The sequence below is a fragment of the Schistocerca americana genome, chromosome 2, assembly GCF_021461395.2.
Source record: "Schistocerca americana isolate TAMUIC-IGC-003095 chromosome 2, iqSchAmer2.1, whole genome shotgun sequence".
Lineage (NCBI taxonomy): Eukaryota > Metazoa > Arthropoda > Insecta > Orthoptera > Acrididae > Schistocerca > Schistocerca americana.
Genome location: NC_060120.1, coordinates 216117787 through 216131038, shown reverse-complemented (window position 1 = coordinate 216131038; position 13252 = coordinate 216117787). Strand labels below are relative to the sequence as shown.

The 13252-nt window shown below is 43.8% G+C and overlaps 2 non-coding genes across 2 annotated transcripts; one reads left to right on the top strand and one right to left on the bottom strand.

Annotated features, from left to right (window-relative positions):
• Nucleotides 1–7670: 7670 nt before the first annotated feature.
• Trnas-cga lies at nt 7671–7745 on the bottom strand. Its single transcript has one exon. It is a non-coding gene; the product is annotated as a tRNA-Ser (tRNA).
• A 440-nt stretch (nt 7746–8185) lies between these two features.
• On the top strand, nt 8186–8260 carry Trnap-cgg. The gene has a single exon. It is a non-coding gene; the product is annotated as a tRNA-Pro (tRNA).
• The last annotated feature ends 4992 nt before the right edge of the window (nt 8261–13252 follow it).

The window sequence follows — 13252 nt, the reverse complement described above, 5'->3', positions numbered from 1 at the left end:
ATTCACCGCCACCAAAAAAATTTCGGGTAACCGCCAGTGCTGAAAAAATGATGGTGTCCATGTTCTGGGACAGCGAGGGCGTAATCCTTACCCATTGCGTTCCAAAGGGCACTACGGTAACAGGTGCATCCTACGAAAATGTTTTGAAGAACAAATTCCTTCCTGCACTGCAACAAAAACGTCCGGGAAGGGCTGCGCGTGTGCTGTTTCACCTAGACAACGCACCCGCACATCGAGCTAACGTTACGCAATAGTTTCTTCGTGATAACAACTTTGAAGTGATTCCTCATGCTTCCTACTCACCTGACCTGGCTCCTAGTGACTTTTGGCTTTTTCCAACAATGAAAGACACTCTCCGTGGTCGCACATTCACCAGCCGTGCTGCTATCGCCTCAGCGATTTTCCAGTGGTCAAAACAGACTCCTAAAGAAGCCTTCGCCGCTGCCATGGAATCATGGTGTCAGCGTTGTGAAAAATGTGTACGTCTGCAGGGCGATTACGTCGAGAAGTAACGCCAGTTTCATCGATTTCTGGTGAGTAGTTAATTAGACAAAAAATCGGAGGCCTTAGAACTTGAATGCACCTCGTACTCTTGACCTAGATACCGCTCCTCTCTCTGTGTCGTCCTAGAGAGGGGTCTGTGAGCGTACGATTGGCTGACGTCTTCTCACAGCCTTCTCTGCTCATCCGTTCTTGATCGTCGTGCCGGAGCTTGACGTTACGACGGAACACACATTCTTATCACATGACTCATATTCTATAACGAATGTACAGTATGACAATTGCCAGGACTACAGAGGAAGAACAGATGCCTCAGTGACCGGACGGAAAGTTCATAATTTTGTGAAAAGAATGGTGCACGTGGGAGATTTGAACACGGATCTCCAACACCATGACCATACAAGCATGACGTCGTGGTTCTTCCAATGCGCTCGGTGTAAGACCATTACTTTGCTTCTTTTTTCACAGTTCAGTACACCTTCTTCCTGTTTTCATGCTTGATCTGTGCTCAGTTTTTGTCGGGATATCCACCGGGCCATTTTACCACTAAATATTGGGGGGGGGGGGGGGGGGCGGCGGGAGCTTCCCTTGTTAGAATCAGTGAAGGGTTTCAAAACATCAATAATCTCGAGGAACCAGTTCTGGGATCTCGCTTTCAAAGTACCATATGTAGTGCCAGCCATAAGAATTGACTTGATTTCCAGACAGCCATCAACGATGGGTGCGTTTGGGTCCTAGTTGTTAACTTCTTTCCGAGCTCTATCACCAAATATTTCTAGTGCTGCGGGATCCTTGATTTTACAGAGATTGATCTTGGTTTTGCTATGTTTTTAGTAGATTGAGCTTTTCGAGCACGATGCTAACGTTTGTCAATGCTAGTACATTATCAGAATCAGCACTACGGAAGGAGCGGTTATGGAGATTATGGCGGAAATCTTTCCTCTTAATTAAAATAAGATCTAGTTGATGCCGAAGTTTGGAGCGAGGGTGCATCCGGAACCGTTGTGCCTCGTATTGCCTTCAATCTATGTGTTAGTGACCCACTGTTGGTGCATAAAGTTCAAGCAGTCCTGAACCGTTCTCATTCGTCATGCCCACTCCACGTGTCCTTAGGCAGTCTGACCAGGCAGCAGAATCACATCCGACACGGGCGCTGAAGTCGCCTAAAATGTACAGGCGGTGGGCAGGAAACACTCCCCGCACCACTTCGCTGAGATTTTCGTAAAACTGATCCTGTAAGTCAGCAGTCGAGGTCAATGTTGGTGCGTATACAGCTATCAGTGTCGTTGGCCCACTGCTGGTTGACAAACGCAGAGTCATAACGCGTTCTGAGATCCCGATCGGGCTTTCAGTGATGTGTAGTAGATAGTTGCGAACGTTAAAGCCAACACTATGTTTTCTAAGAAATGATTCTGACTGGATTCATGCGGCCTACGGCGAATTCCTCCCCTCCGACAACCTATTCTCAGAGTATCACTTGCAACCCACATCCTCAATTAATTGTCGGATCTATTCCAACGTCTGTCTTCTCTACAGTTTTTGCCTTTTGCAGCTCCCTCTTGTACCTGATCTCTTAACGTATGTCCTATAATACACCCCTCTTTCTTGTCACTGTTTTTCATACATTGCTAAAAAATGGTTCATTTCACCTAGACTTAGAACTAAGTAAACCTAACTAACCCAAGGACATCACACACATTTACGCCCGAGGCAGGATTCGAAACTGCGACCGTAGCAGCAGCGCGGTTCCGGACTGAAGCGCCTAGAACCGATCGGTCACAGTGGCCGGTTATACATTCCTTTCCTCGCTGATTCTGCAGAGAACCTCATCATACCTTACCTTATCAGTCCACATAATTTTCAAAACTCTTCTGTAGCACCACATCTCAAATGCTTGGGTGCTCTCCTGCTCCTTTTTTCCCACAGTCCATGTTTCACTGTCATACAATGCTGTGCTCCAGACGTACGTTCTCAGAGGCCTCTGTTTCATGCTGGTAGACTACCCTTGGCCAGGAATGCCCTCTTAACAGTGCTACTCTACTTCCTGCGTCCATCATTCGTTGAGTATGCTGTATGTCAAAATCTCGTGCCTGAAATTACTTAATGCAGAAATCGCAATCGTAAAATAAATATCTAAAGATTGAAAGCAAGATGACAACACTTAAAAAATTGATTATTTTGCTGCCTAGATAGCAGAATCCCTTAACTTCGTCTACTTCGTGATCCTCAGTTTCTATATTAAGTTCCACGCTGTTCTAATTTCTGCTACTTCTCATTACTTCCGTCTTTCTTCGATTTACTCTCAATCCGTATTCTGTACTCATTAGATTGTTCATCACATTCAACAGATGTTGTAATTCTTCTTCACTTCCAGTGAGAATAGCAATGTCAATAGTGAATGTTATCATTGATACCCTTTCACCACGAATTTTAATTCTTGAAGAATTGTTTTTTTTTTCTTTTCTTTCCTTGCTTCTTCGATGTATAGACTGGACAGTATTGACGGTTGATTACATCACTGTCTTACAAATTTTTTAAACGGAGCACTTCATTCTTGGTCTTCAAGTCTTATAGTTCCCTCTTCGTTTTTGTACATACTCTGTATTATCCGTCTCCCCCTACAGCTTACCCCTATTTTGCTCAGAATTTCGAACATCTTGCACCATCTGACATCATCGAATGCTTTTTCCAGATACACGTGTCTTGATTTTTCTTCAGTCCTGCTTCCATTATCAGCCACGTCAGAATTGACTTTTTGCGCCTTTATCTTTTCTAAAGCCAAACTGATCTTCGTCTAACAGAGCCTCAATTTTTTCTTCCACTCTTCTGTTTATTGCAGCCGGCACGGTAGCTCCGCGTGTTCGGTCAGAGAGCTGGTTGGCCTCTGTAATAAAAAAAAAAAAAATAAAATAAAATAAAAAAATACCAAAGTGAAAGGATCAATAACGAACTTCAACGGATGTCATGTGACGACCGCAAAGAACAAATACAACGATCAGCCACGAAAAAAAAAACCCTTATTTGATCTTCCACAGGTTTATTTAAATTACGATTTTAATACTGGACCCCCTATACCCTATTGATTCGTGTCTGTTCTTCTAGCACGTCGCAGACGAGTCCTCTCCCTCAAAGAGGCTCTCAATCTACTCTTTTCGCAAATCGGCTCCCTCCTCTGCATTTAACATTGCAATTCCCCGTTCACTCTTAATGTTACCACCCTTGCTTTTAATTTCACCGCACTTCCTATTTATTTCATATAGCCTACATGCAATACACACTGTAGAAGCTACTGTGCAATGCATGGCGGAGTGTGTGTGTGTCTTACTGTAGGAAAGACTTTGTCTCCCGCTGGAGTTGCGCACTGAGCTACGCAATAAAGTCTGTATTCCTCTGCATGTGCCTAATATCGTTCTCGCGATACCTAATGATGATATACTATGACGTCAGCATAATAATCACACTGTCATTTTCGAATACAGTGTCTCCAGATTGACCCAACATGAATCTACACCTACACCTACATCTACATCTACATCCATAAAATCCGCAAGCCACCTAACGGTGTGTGGTGGAGGGTACCTTGAGTACCTCTATCGGTTCTCCCTTCTATTCCAGTCTCGTACAGTTCGTGGGAAGAAAGATTGACGGTATGCCTCTGTGTGGGCTCTAATCTCTTTCATTTTGTCCTCGTGGTCTCTTTGCGAGATATAGGTAGGAGGGAGCAATATAGCGCTTGACTCCTCGGTGAAGGTATATTCTCGAAACTTCAACAAAAGCCGGTACCGAGCTACTGAGCGTCTCTCTTGCAGAGTCTTCCACTGGAGTGTTTCTGTCATCTTCGTAACGCTTTCGCGATTTCTAAATGATGCTGTAACGGAGCGCGCTGCTCTCCGTTGGATCTTCTCTGTCTCTTCTATCAACCCTACCTGGTACGGATCCCACACCGGTGAGCAGTATTCAAGCAGTGGGCGAACAAGTGTACTGTAACCTACTTCCTTTGTTTCCGGACTGCATTTCCTTAGGATTCTTCCAATGAATCTCAGTCTGGCATCTGCTTTACCGACGATTAGTTTTATATGGTCATTCCATTTTAAATCACTCCTAATGCCACCTCCCAGATAATTTATGGAATTAAATGCTTCCAGTTGCTGACCTGCTATATTGTAGGATCTTTCTATGTATTCGCAGCACATCACACGTGTCTACATGTAGATTCAGTTGCCATTCCCTGCACCATGCGTCAAGTCGTTGCAGATCCTCCTGCATTTCAGTACAATTTTCCATTGTTACAACCTCTCGATATACCACAGCATCATCCGCAAAAAGCCTCAGTGAACTTCCGATGTTATCCACAAGGTCATTTATATATATTGTGAATAGCAACGGTCCTATGACACTCCCCTGCGGCACACCTGAAATCACTCTTACCGCGGAAGACTTCTCTCCATTGAGAATGACTTGCTGCGTTCTGCTATCTAGAAACTCTTCAATCCAATCACACAACTGGTCTGATAGTCCACATGCTCTCACTTTGCTCATTAAACGACTGTGGGGAACTGTATCAAACGTCTTGCGGAAGTCAAGAGCCATGCCATCTACCCATGTCTATGGCCGCCTGAGTCTCGTGGAGCTGGGTTTCACATGATCGTCTTTTTCGAAACCCATGCTGATTCCTACAGAGTAGATTTCTAGTCTCCAGAAAAGTCATTATACTCGAACATAATACGTGTTCCAAAATTCTACAACTGATCGACGTTGTCTGCTTTCAAAAGATTTCCATTAAGGTTCCTGGAGCACTTCTGTTACAGTTACTCTTTCTTACGCGCAAAACCGACCTGTTACCATTCTAACACAGCTTCTCTAAATAATTTCGATGCCTTTTGTCACGTCAGCCGCGCGGGATTAGCCGAGCGGTCTCAGGCGCTGCAGTCATGGACTCTGCGGCAGGTCCCGGCGGAGGTTCGAGTCCTCCCTCGAGCATGGGTGTGAGTGTTTGTCCTTAGGATAATTTAGGTTAAGTAGTGTGTAAGCTTAGGGACTGATGACGTTAGCAGTTAAGTCCCATAAGATTTCACACACAACTGATCATTGAATTTTGTCATGTCTGCTTGATAAGGATCCTTAATATATTCCGCAGATGTTTCGCTCGTCGACACTCTTGTGTACTTACACAAAGTTTCTCCCAGCATGTGTTTAAGCAGTTACGGACTGTGAGATGAACAACTGCCTCTGCTTTTCTTGGGTCCCTGGGGGTAGTGTGGCAAGAGTTTGAGTGCCAATTGATGTCCGACGCTTATAATCGGTAGCACCAGCGTCTTCTGCTTGATTTCCATTCCAAATACATTGCATTCTCCAAGAATCCTAGCAGGAATTATTTCTTCATTTTCCCATTTCCATGACTGATTTAAGTGATCTTCCCACTTTTCAAATATCAAGTATTATCATCAGATGGCTACACGACGTGATGAATTCAAGATGCTCAACGCTAATCTTTTAATCAAGTACTAACAGCTGTCTCTAGTATAGGCATTATCTGGCACATTTAAGGATAACAGCCATTCATTACACCAAGTGGCGTTTCTTTCAGAAATTGTTTGCTTTCCTGTAGACAACATAGTCCTCAGCGAACTGTCTGGGATTGCTGTTGGTCCTATATGACAGGAACCGGTATTGGTAAATACTGCGCTATGGTGCTTTGACCACAATTCGGAGACGAAACCGGGAGGTAAGTTAGAGTATTTATTTCCAAAAACGTCCGCATATAAACTCTCAACAATCAAAAGGCATAAAATACGAAGTGTTGGTGAATTTAAAGTTAATGTGAACATAAAACTTCTGAACTGTGAAGGGGCATGGTGCACGCATCTACGCGTAGACAGTGAGTGCCTGGGTGGTCCCCGGCTGTCACATTAAAATTTACGAGCCAGCAGGGCTGGTTCGGCCCGCCACAGGGAAACATGTGAGGCGGTGTAGGCAGGGCTGGCGAATCAATGCAAATTACTGTGGCCGTCTGGGTGGGCTACGGCGTGTGTCAAAGAACAACAGCTCACAGTGATCGAGCTGCCAAGGTCTGTTAGTAAACCAACAACGTGCTATCTTATAAGCATCTAAATTGCTCCACAGGGCCATCTGCGCTCTCCAAGACACCACTCGGGTCGTAATACCGCTTCTCGCACTGAGGCGACAATTCAGGGGACAGCGATAGGCACATACACAGAAGGCGGTAGTACACGAGGTATAAAAGGGCAGTACATTGGCGGGACAGTCATTTGTGCTCGGTGATTCATGTGAAAATGTTTCCGACGTGATTAAGGCCGCACGAGGTTAATTAAGGGGGGTAGGATGTCAAACGGGCCGACTTGGAACAGGAGAGGCACCACAGGACACTTTAATTTCCACTGTCTATACTTTTTCGAATAAATTCATAAAACTTTGTCAGCATGACCAGGAAGGATTCGGGATTCACACTCATAGCAGTGGAAGTTCAAAAACATAACAAAATAAATATTTTTACATCTGAAATTTCATCGTTTTTTCGCTTACTATTGGCTGCATTTGTTACTATAGGCACATTTTTCTTCACAAGTAAGAGAGATTCTTTGATGAATTTTGCACAGCATACAAACCATACATACAAGTGTATGAAATTCTAGAATTTTCCAAATCTATTAAAAACTGTTGTAAAAATTGAAATAATTAACTACAAAATTTGATTTTTTTCTAAACATAAAGCTTAAAACATAACAGCTCATTCATTTTTTCATAAATTAAATAGATTCTACAGTTTCAGACACCTGTAAGTATGGTTTGTATGCTGTGCAAAATTCATCGAACAGTCTCACTTAACTTATGAAGAAAAGTGTACCTATAGCAACAAATGCAGCCAATAGTAACTGAAAAAATGATGAAATTTCACAGGTAAAAAAACTATTTTGTTATGTTTTTGAACTTCCGCTGCTACGAGTGTTAATCCTGAATCCTTCCTGGTCATGCTGACAAAGTTTTATGAATTTTCTTGTAAAAGTATAGATAGTGGAAATTAAAATGTCCCGTGTTGCCTCTCCTGCTCCAAGTCGGCCCGTTTGACGTCCTACCCCCCTTAAAAGACTTTGAATGCGGAATGGAAGTTCAAACTAAACGCTTAGGAACTTCATGACAGATTAAAACTGTGTCCCGGACCGAGACTCGAACTCGGGACCTTTGCCTTTCGCGGGCAAGTGCTCTACCAACTGAGCTACCCAAGCACGACTCACGCCCCGTCCTCACAGGTTTACTTCTGCCAGTACCTCGTCTCCTACCTTCCAAACTTTACAGAAGCTCCCCTGCGAAGGTAGGAGACGAGGTACTGGCAGAAGCAAAGCTGTGAGGACGGGGCGTGAGTCGTACTTGGGTAGCTCAGTTGGTAGAGCACTTGCACGCGAAAGGCAAAGGTTCCAAGTTCGAGTCTCGGCCCAGTACACAGTTTTAATCTGTCATGAAGTTTCATATCAGCGCACACTCCGCTGCAGAGTGAAAATCTCATTTTGGAAACATCCCCCAGGCTGTGGCTAAGCCATGTCTCCGCAATATCCTTTCTTTCAGGAGTGCTTGTTTTGCAAGGTTCGCGGGAGAGCTTCTGTAAAGTTTGGAAGGTAGGAGACGAGGTACTGGCAGAAGTAAAGCTGTGAGGACGGGGCGTGAGTCGTGCTTGGGTAGCTCAGTTGGTAGAGCAGTTGCCCGCGGAAGGCAAAGGTCCCGAGTTCGAGTCTCGGTCCGGCACACAGTTTTAATCTGTCATGAAGTTTCATATCAGCGCACACTCCGCTGCAGAGTGAAAATCTTATTCTGTAAACGCTTAGGATATTCTATTTTGGAAATCATTAGGGAATTAAATCTTCTGGGATCCACAGCGTCAAGAGTATGCCGAGAATACTACCTATCAGGCATTACCACTCAGCACTGACAACACGCTTCATTCAACGACAGAGTCCAGCTGCGTGTGCTTGCAGTTATCGGAGCTAACAGAAAATCAGCACTGCGTAAAAATAACCACAGAAATCAATGTGGACCGTACGACGCACGTATCTATTAGGACAGTGCGGCAAAATTTGGCATTAATGGACTATGTCAGAAGACAACCAACGCGAATGCCTTTGCTAGCAGCATGACATAGCCTGGAGCGCCTCTGCTCGGCTGGTGACCAGGGCTGGACCCTAGACGACTAGGTTTAGAGGCTTAGTCACATTAGTTCCGAAATCAATTGGTAAGAGCTAATGGTTGGTTCGAGTGTGGCACAGACCTCACGAAGATAGAACAGATTCCACGAAGTCGAAACCTCAAGTTGGATGTGTTTATACTGAATGGTCCTCTGGTCTAAATGGAGCAATCATTGACTGTAAATGGTTATGTTCGGTTACTTGGAGACCATTTATTCCCAAACATCGATGGAATTGTTATGAACAAAAATGTGCCTTGTCACAGTCTACAGTTGTTCTTAATTGGCTTGAAGAATATTCTGGACAGTTTGAGCCAACGATTTGGCCACACAGCTCGCCCGATATACACTGCAGTGAACTTTTATGGGACATAATCGAGAGGTCCGTTCATGCACGAAATCCTGCAGGGGCAACTCATTCGTAACTGTGAACCACGAGAGGGGCAGCATGGCTCAATATTTCCATAGACGACTTCGAACGACTTGTTGAATCTCTAACACGTAGAGCTGCCAGAACTACGCGGGACAATAGGAGATCGGAGACGATATTATGAAGGATCCCATGACGGACGTCACCTGAGTCCATTCGCATGAAGGTGCACGGGAAGAAGGATTTATAGTATGGTAACTTACTAGCGACAAACTTCATGATTTTACTGTCTTCGTCGTTATTATTGTATACATCGGGTGAAACTCCCAAATATTTCACGTCAAATTTCTTTTGAAATCATTACGGACATTTGTAATCTGTTTTCTGGGATTGCAGTCTTCACTCTGGTAACAACATTTTGGAATATTTCAGCTGACGGAGGTGGAAGCCAACTCACACTACCCGCAACTCGGAGAAGGGATTTTCATGACATAAGCGTGATATATGGTGTATATGTCCAAATTTCACTGTCACAGATTTTCTTCTTTTTGTTTTGTTTTTTGAGTGATCAGTCTTCTGACTGGTTTGATGCAATTCCTCTCCTGTACCAACCAGTTCATCTCAGAGTAGCACTTGCAACCTACGTCCTCAATTATTTGCTGGATGTACTCCGCTCTATGTCTCCCTCTAAAGTTTTTGCCCTCTGCACCTCCCTCTGGTACCATGGAAGTCATTTCCTGATGTCATTACGGATGTCCTATCATACTGTCTCTTCACCTTGTCAGTGTTTTCCACGTATTCCTTTCCTCTCCAAATCTGCGCAGAAACCCCTCGCTCCTTACCTTATCAGTCCACCTAATTTTCAACATTCGTCTGTAGCACCACATCTCAAATGAATCGATTCTCTTCTGTTCCGGCTTTTACACAATCCAAGTTTCACTACCATACAGTGCTATGCTAGAACGTACATTCTCAGAAATTTCTTCCTCAAATGAAGGCTTTTTGTTTGAGACTAGTTGATTTCTCTTGGCCAGGAATGCCCTTTTCGCGAGTGCTAGTCTGATTTTGATGTCCTCCTTGTTCCGTCCGTCGTTGATGATTTTGCTGCCTAGGTAGCAAAATACCTCCAGCTGTTTCGTGACTATCAATCCTGATGTTAAGTTGCTGGAAGTTCTCATTTCTGCTACTTTTCATGACTTTGGTAATTTTTCGATTTAATCGCAATCAATATTCTGTACCGTTAAGACTGTTCATTCCATTCAACAGACCCTGTAATTTTTCTTCACTTTCACTGACGATAGCAATGCCATCAGCGAACCTTGCTGATATCCTTTCACATTGAATTTTAATCCCGCTCTTGAAACTTTCTTTTATTTCAGTCATTGCTCATGAAGAAACTGAACACTAGAGGTGAAAGATACATACTTCACACTTAGTAATTCGTGTACTTCGTTCTTGGTCGTCTGCCCTTGCTGTTCCCTCTTATTTCTTGCACATATTATACATTACTCGTCTCTCCCTACAGCTTAAACCTATTTTCCTGGGAATTTCAAACATGTTGCATCAGCTGACATTGTCAATCACTTTTGTGAATGTGTCTTGACTTTCCTGCAGATTTGCTTCCAGTATCAACCGCAACTTCAAAACTGCGTCTGTGGTGCTTTACCTTTCCTAATGACAAACTGATCGTCATCTAACACATCCACAAGTTTTTTCCATTCTTCTGCATATTATTCTTGTCAGCAGCTTGGATGCATGAGCTGTTAAGCTGATTTTGCGATAATTCTCGCACCTGCCAACTCTTGCAGTCGTCAGTATTGTGTGGAAGATATTTTTCCGAAAGTCAGGTGGTATGTCACCGACTCATATATTCTACACATCAACGTGAATAGCCGCTTTACCCCAATGATTTAATTCTGATGGAATGTTATCCATCTCTTCTGCCTTAGTTGATCTTATTTAACTCCTCCAAAGCTCTCTTAAATTCTGATGGTTCAAAATGGTTCAAATGGCTCTGAGCACTATGGGACTCAACTGCTGTGGTCATCAGTCCCCTAGAACTTAGAACTACTTAAACCTAACTAACCTAAGGACATCACACACATCCATGCCCGAGGCAGGATTCGAACCTGCGACCGTAGCAGTCGCACGGTTCCGGACTGCGCGCCTAGAACCGCGAGACCACCGCGGCCGGCTCTTAAATTCTGATTCTAATACTGGATTCCATATCTCTTCAAAATCGACTCCTGTTTCTTCTTCTGTCACATCACACAAATCTTTCCCCACATAGAGGCCTTCAATGTACTCTTTCCACCTACCCACTCTCTCCTCTGCAGTTAACAGTGGAATTCCGAGGGTTGCTCTCTTAATGTTACCACCCTTGCTTTTAATTTCACCGAAGGTTGTATTGACTTTCCTATATGCGCAATCAGTCCTTCCGACAATCTTTCTTTTTATTTTATTATTATTATTTTTTATTTCTTCACGTTTTTCATTCAGCCATTTCGTCTTTATTTCATTCCTAAGAGACTTGTTTTTCCGTATTCCTGAATTTCCCTGAACATTTTTATACTTTCTTTTTCCATCGACAACTTTTACGCATGCTTTCTTCGCAGTTACCTTCTTTGTTCCTATGTTTTTCTTTCTAAAATCCGTGTTTGCTCTTTTTAGAAATGTCTATTCCTCTTCAAGTGTACTGCCTACTGAGAAATTCCTTGTTGCTTTATCTATTGCCTTAGAGAACTTCAGGTGTATCTCGTCATTCCTTAGTACTTCCGTATCCCACTTCTGTGTGCATTGATTCTTCCTATCTAATCTCTTAAACTTCAGGCTACTCTTCATCACTACTATATTGTGATATGAGTCTATATCTGCTCCAGTACCTAATTTCGACATCTCTCTCTGACCGTAAATTTTCCCTCCCTGCCTTTTCCAAATATACCTCCTCTGCTTGTGATTCTTGAACAGAGTATTCGCCATTACTAACTGAAATTTAACAGAACTCAACTGGTCTTTCTCCTCTCTCATTCCTTGTCCCAAGCCCATATTCTCCTGTAACATTTTCTTCTACTCCTAGCCTTACAACTGCATTCCAATCCCCCATGACTATTAGATTTCGTCTCCCTTTACGTACTGCATTACCCTTTCTCTGTCTCGTCAAATTCAGTTTGAGACGTCGGCATGTATACCTGAACAATCGTTGTCTGTGTAGGTTTACTGTCGGTTACAATAATAACTGTTCACAATAATAAACGTTCTGCCCTGCTTTGCTATTCGTTACGACTCCTACTCCCGTCATACCATTTTCTGCTGCTGTTGATGTTACCCTATTCCGATCTGACCAGAAATTCTTTCGTTCTTTTCATTTCACTGCACTGACACCTATTACACTACTGGCCATTAAAATTGCTACACCACGAAGATGACGTGCTACAGACGCGAAATTTAACGGACAGGAAGACGATGCTGTGATATGCAAATGATTAGCTTTTCAGAGCATTCACACAAGGTTGGCGCCGGTGGCGACACATACAACGTGCTGACATGAGGAAAGTTTCCAACGGATTTCTTACACACAAACAGCAGTTGACCGGCGTTGCCTGGTGAAACGCTGTTGTGATGCCTCGTGTAAGGAGGAGAAATGCGTACCATCACGTTTCCGACTTTGATAAAGGTCGGATTGTAGCCTATCGCGATTGCGGTTTATCGTATCGTGACATTACTGCTCGCGTTGGTCGAGATGCAGTGACTGTTAGCAGAATATGGAATCGGTGGGTTCAGGAGGGTAGTACAGAACGCCATGCTGGATCCCAACGGCCTCGTATCACTAGCAGTCGAGATGAGAAGCATCTTATCTGCATGGCTGTAACGGATCGTGCAGCCACGTCTCGATCCCTGAGTCAACACATGGGGACGTTTGCAAGATATCAACCATCTGCACTAACAGTTAGACGACGTTTGCAGCAGTATGGACTATCAGCTCGGAGACCATGGTTGCGGTTACCCTCGACGCTGCATCACAGACAAGAGTGCCTGCGATGGTGTACTCAACGACGAACCTGGGTGCACGAATGGCAAAAACGTCATTTTCTCGGATGAATCCAGGTTCTGTTTACAGCATCATGATGGTCGCATCCGTGTTTGGCGTCATCGCGGTGAACGCGCATTGGAAGCGTGTATTCGTCATC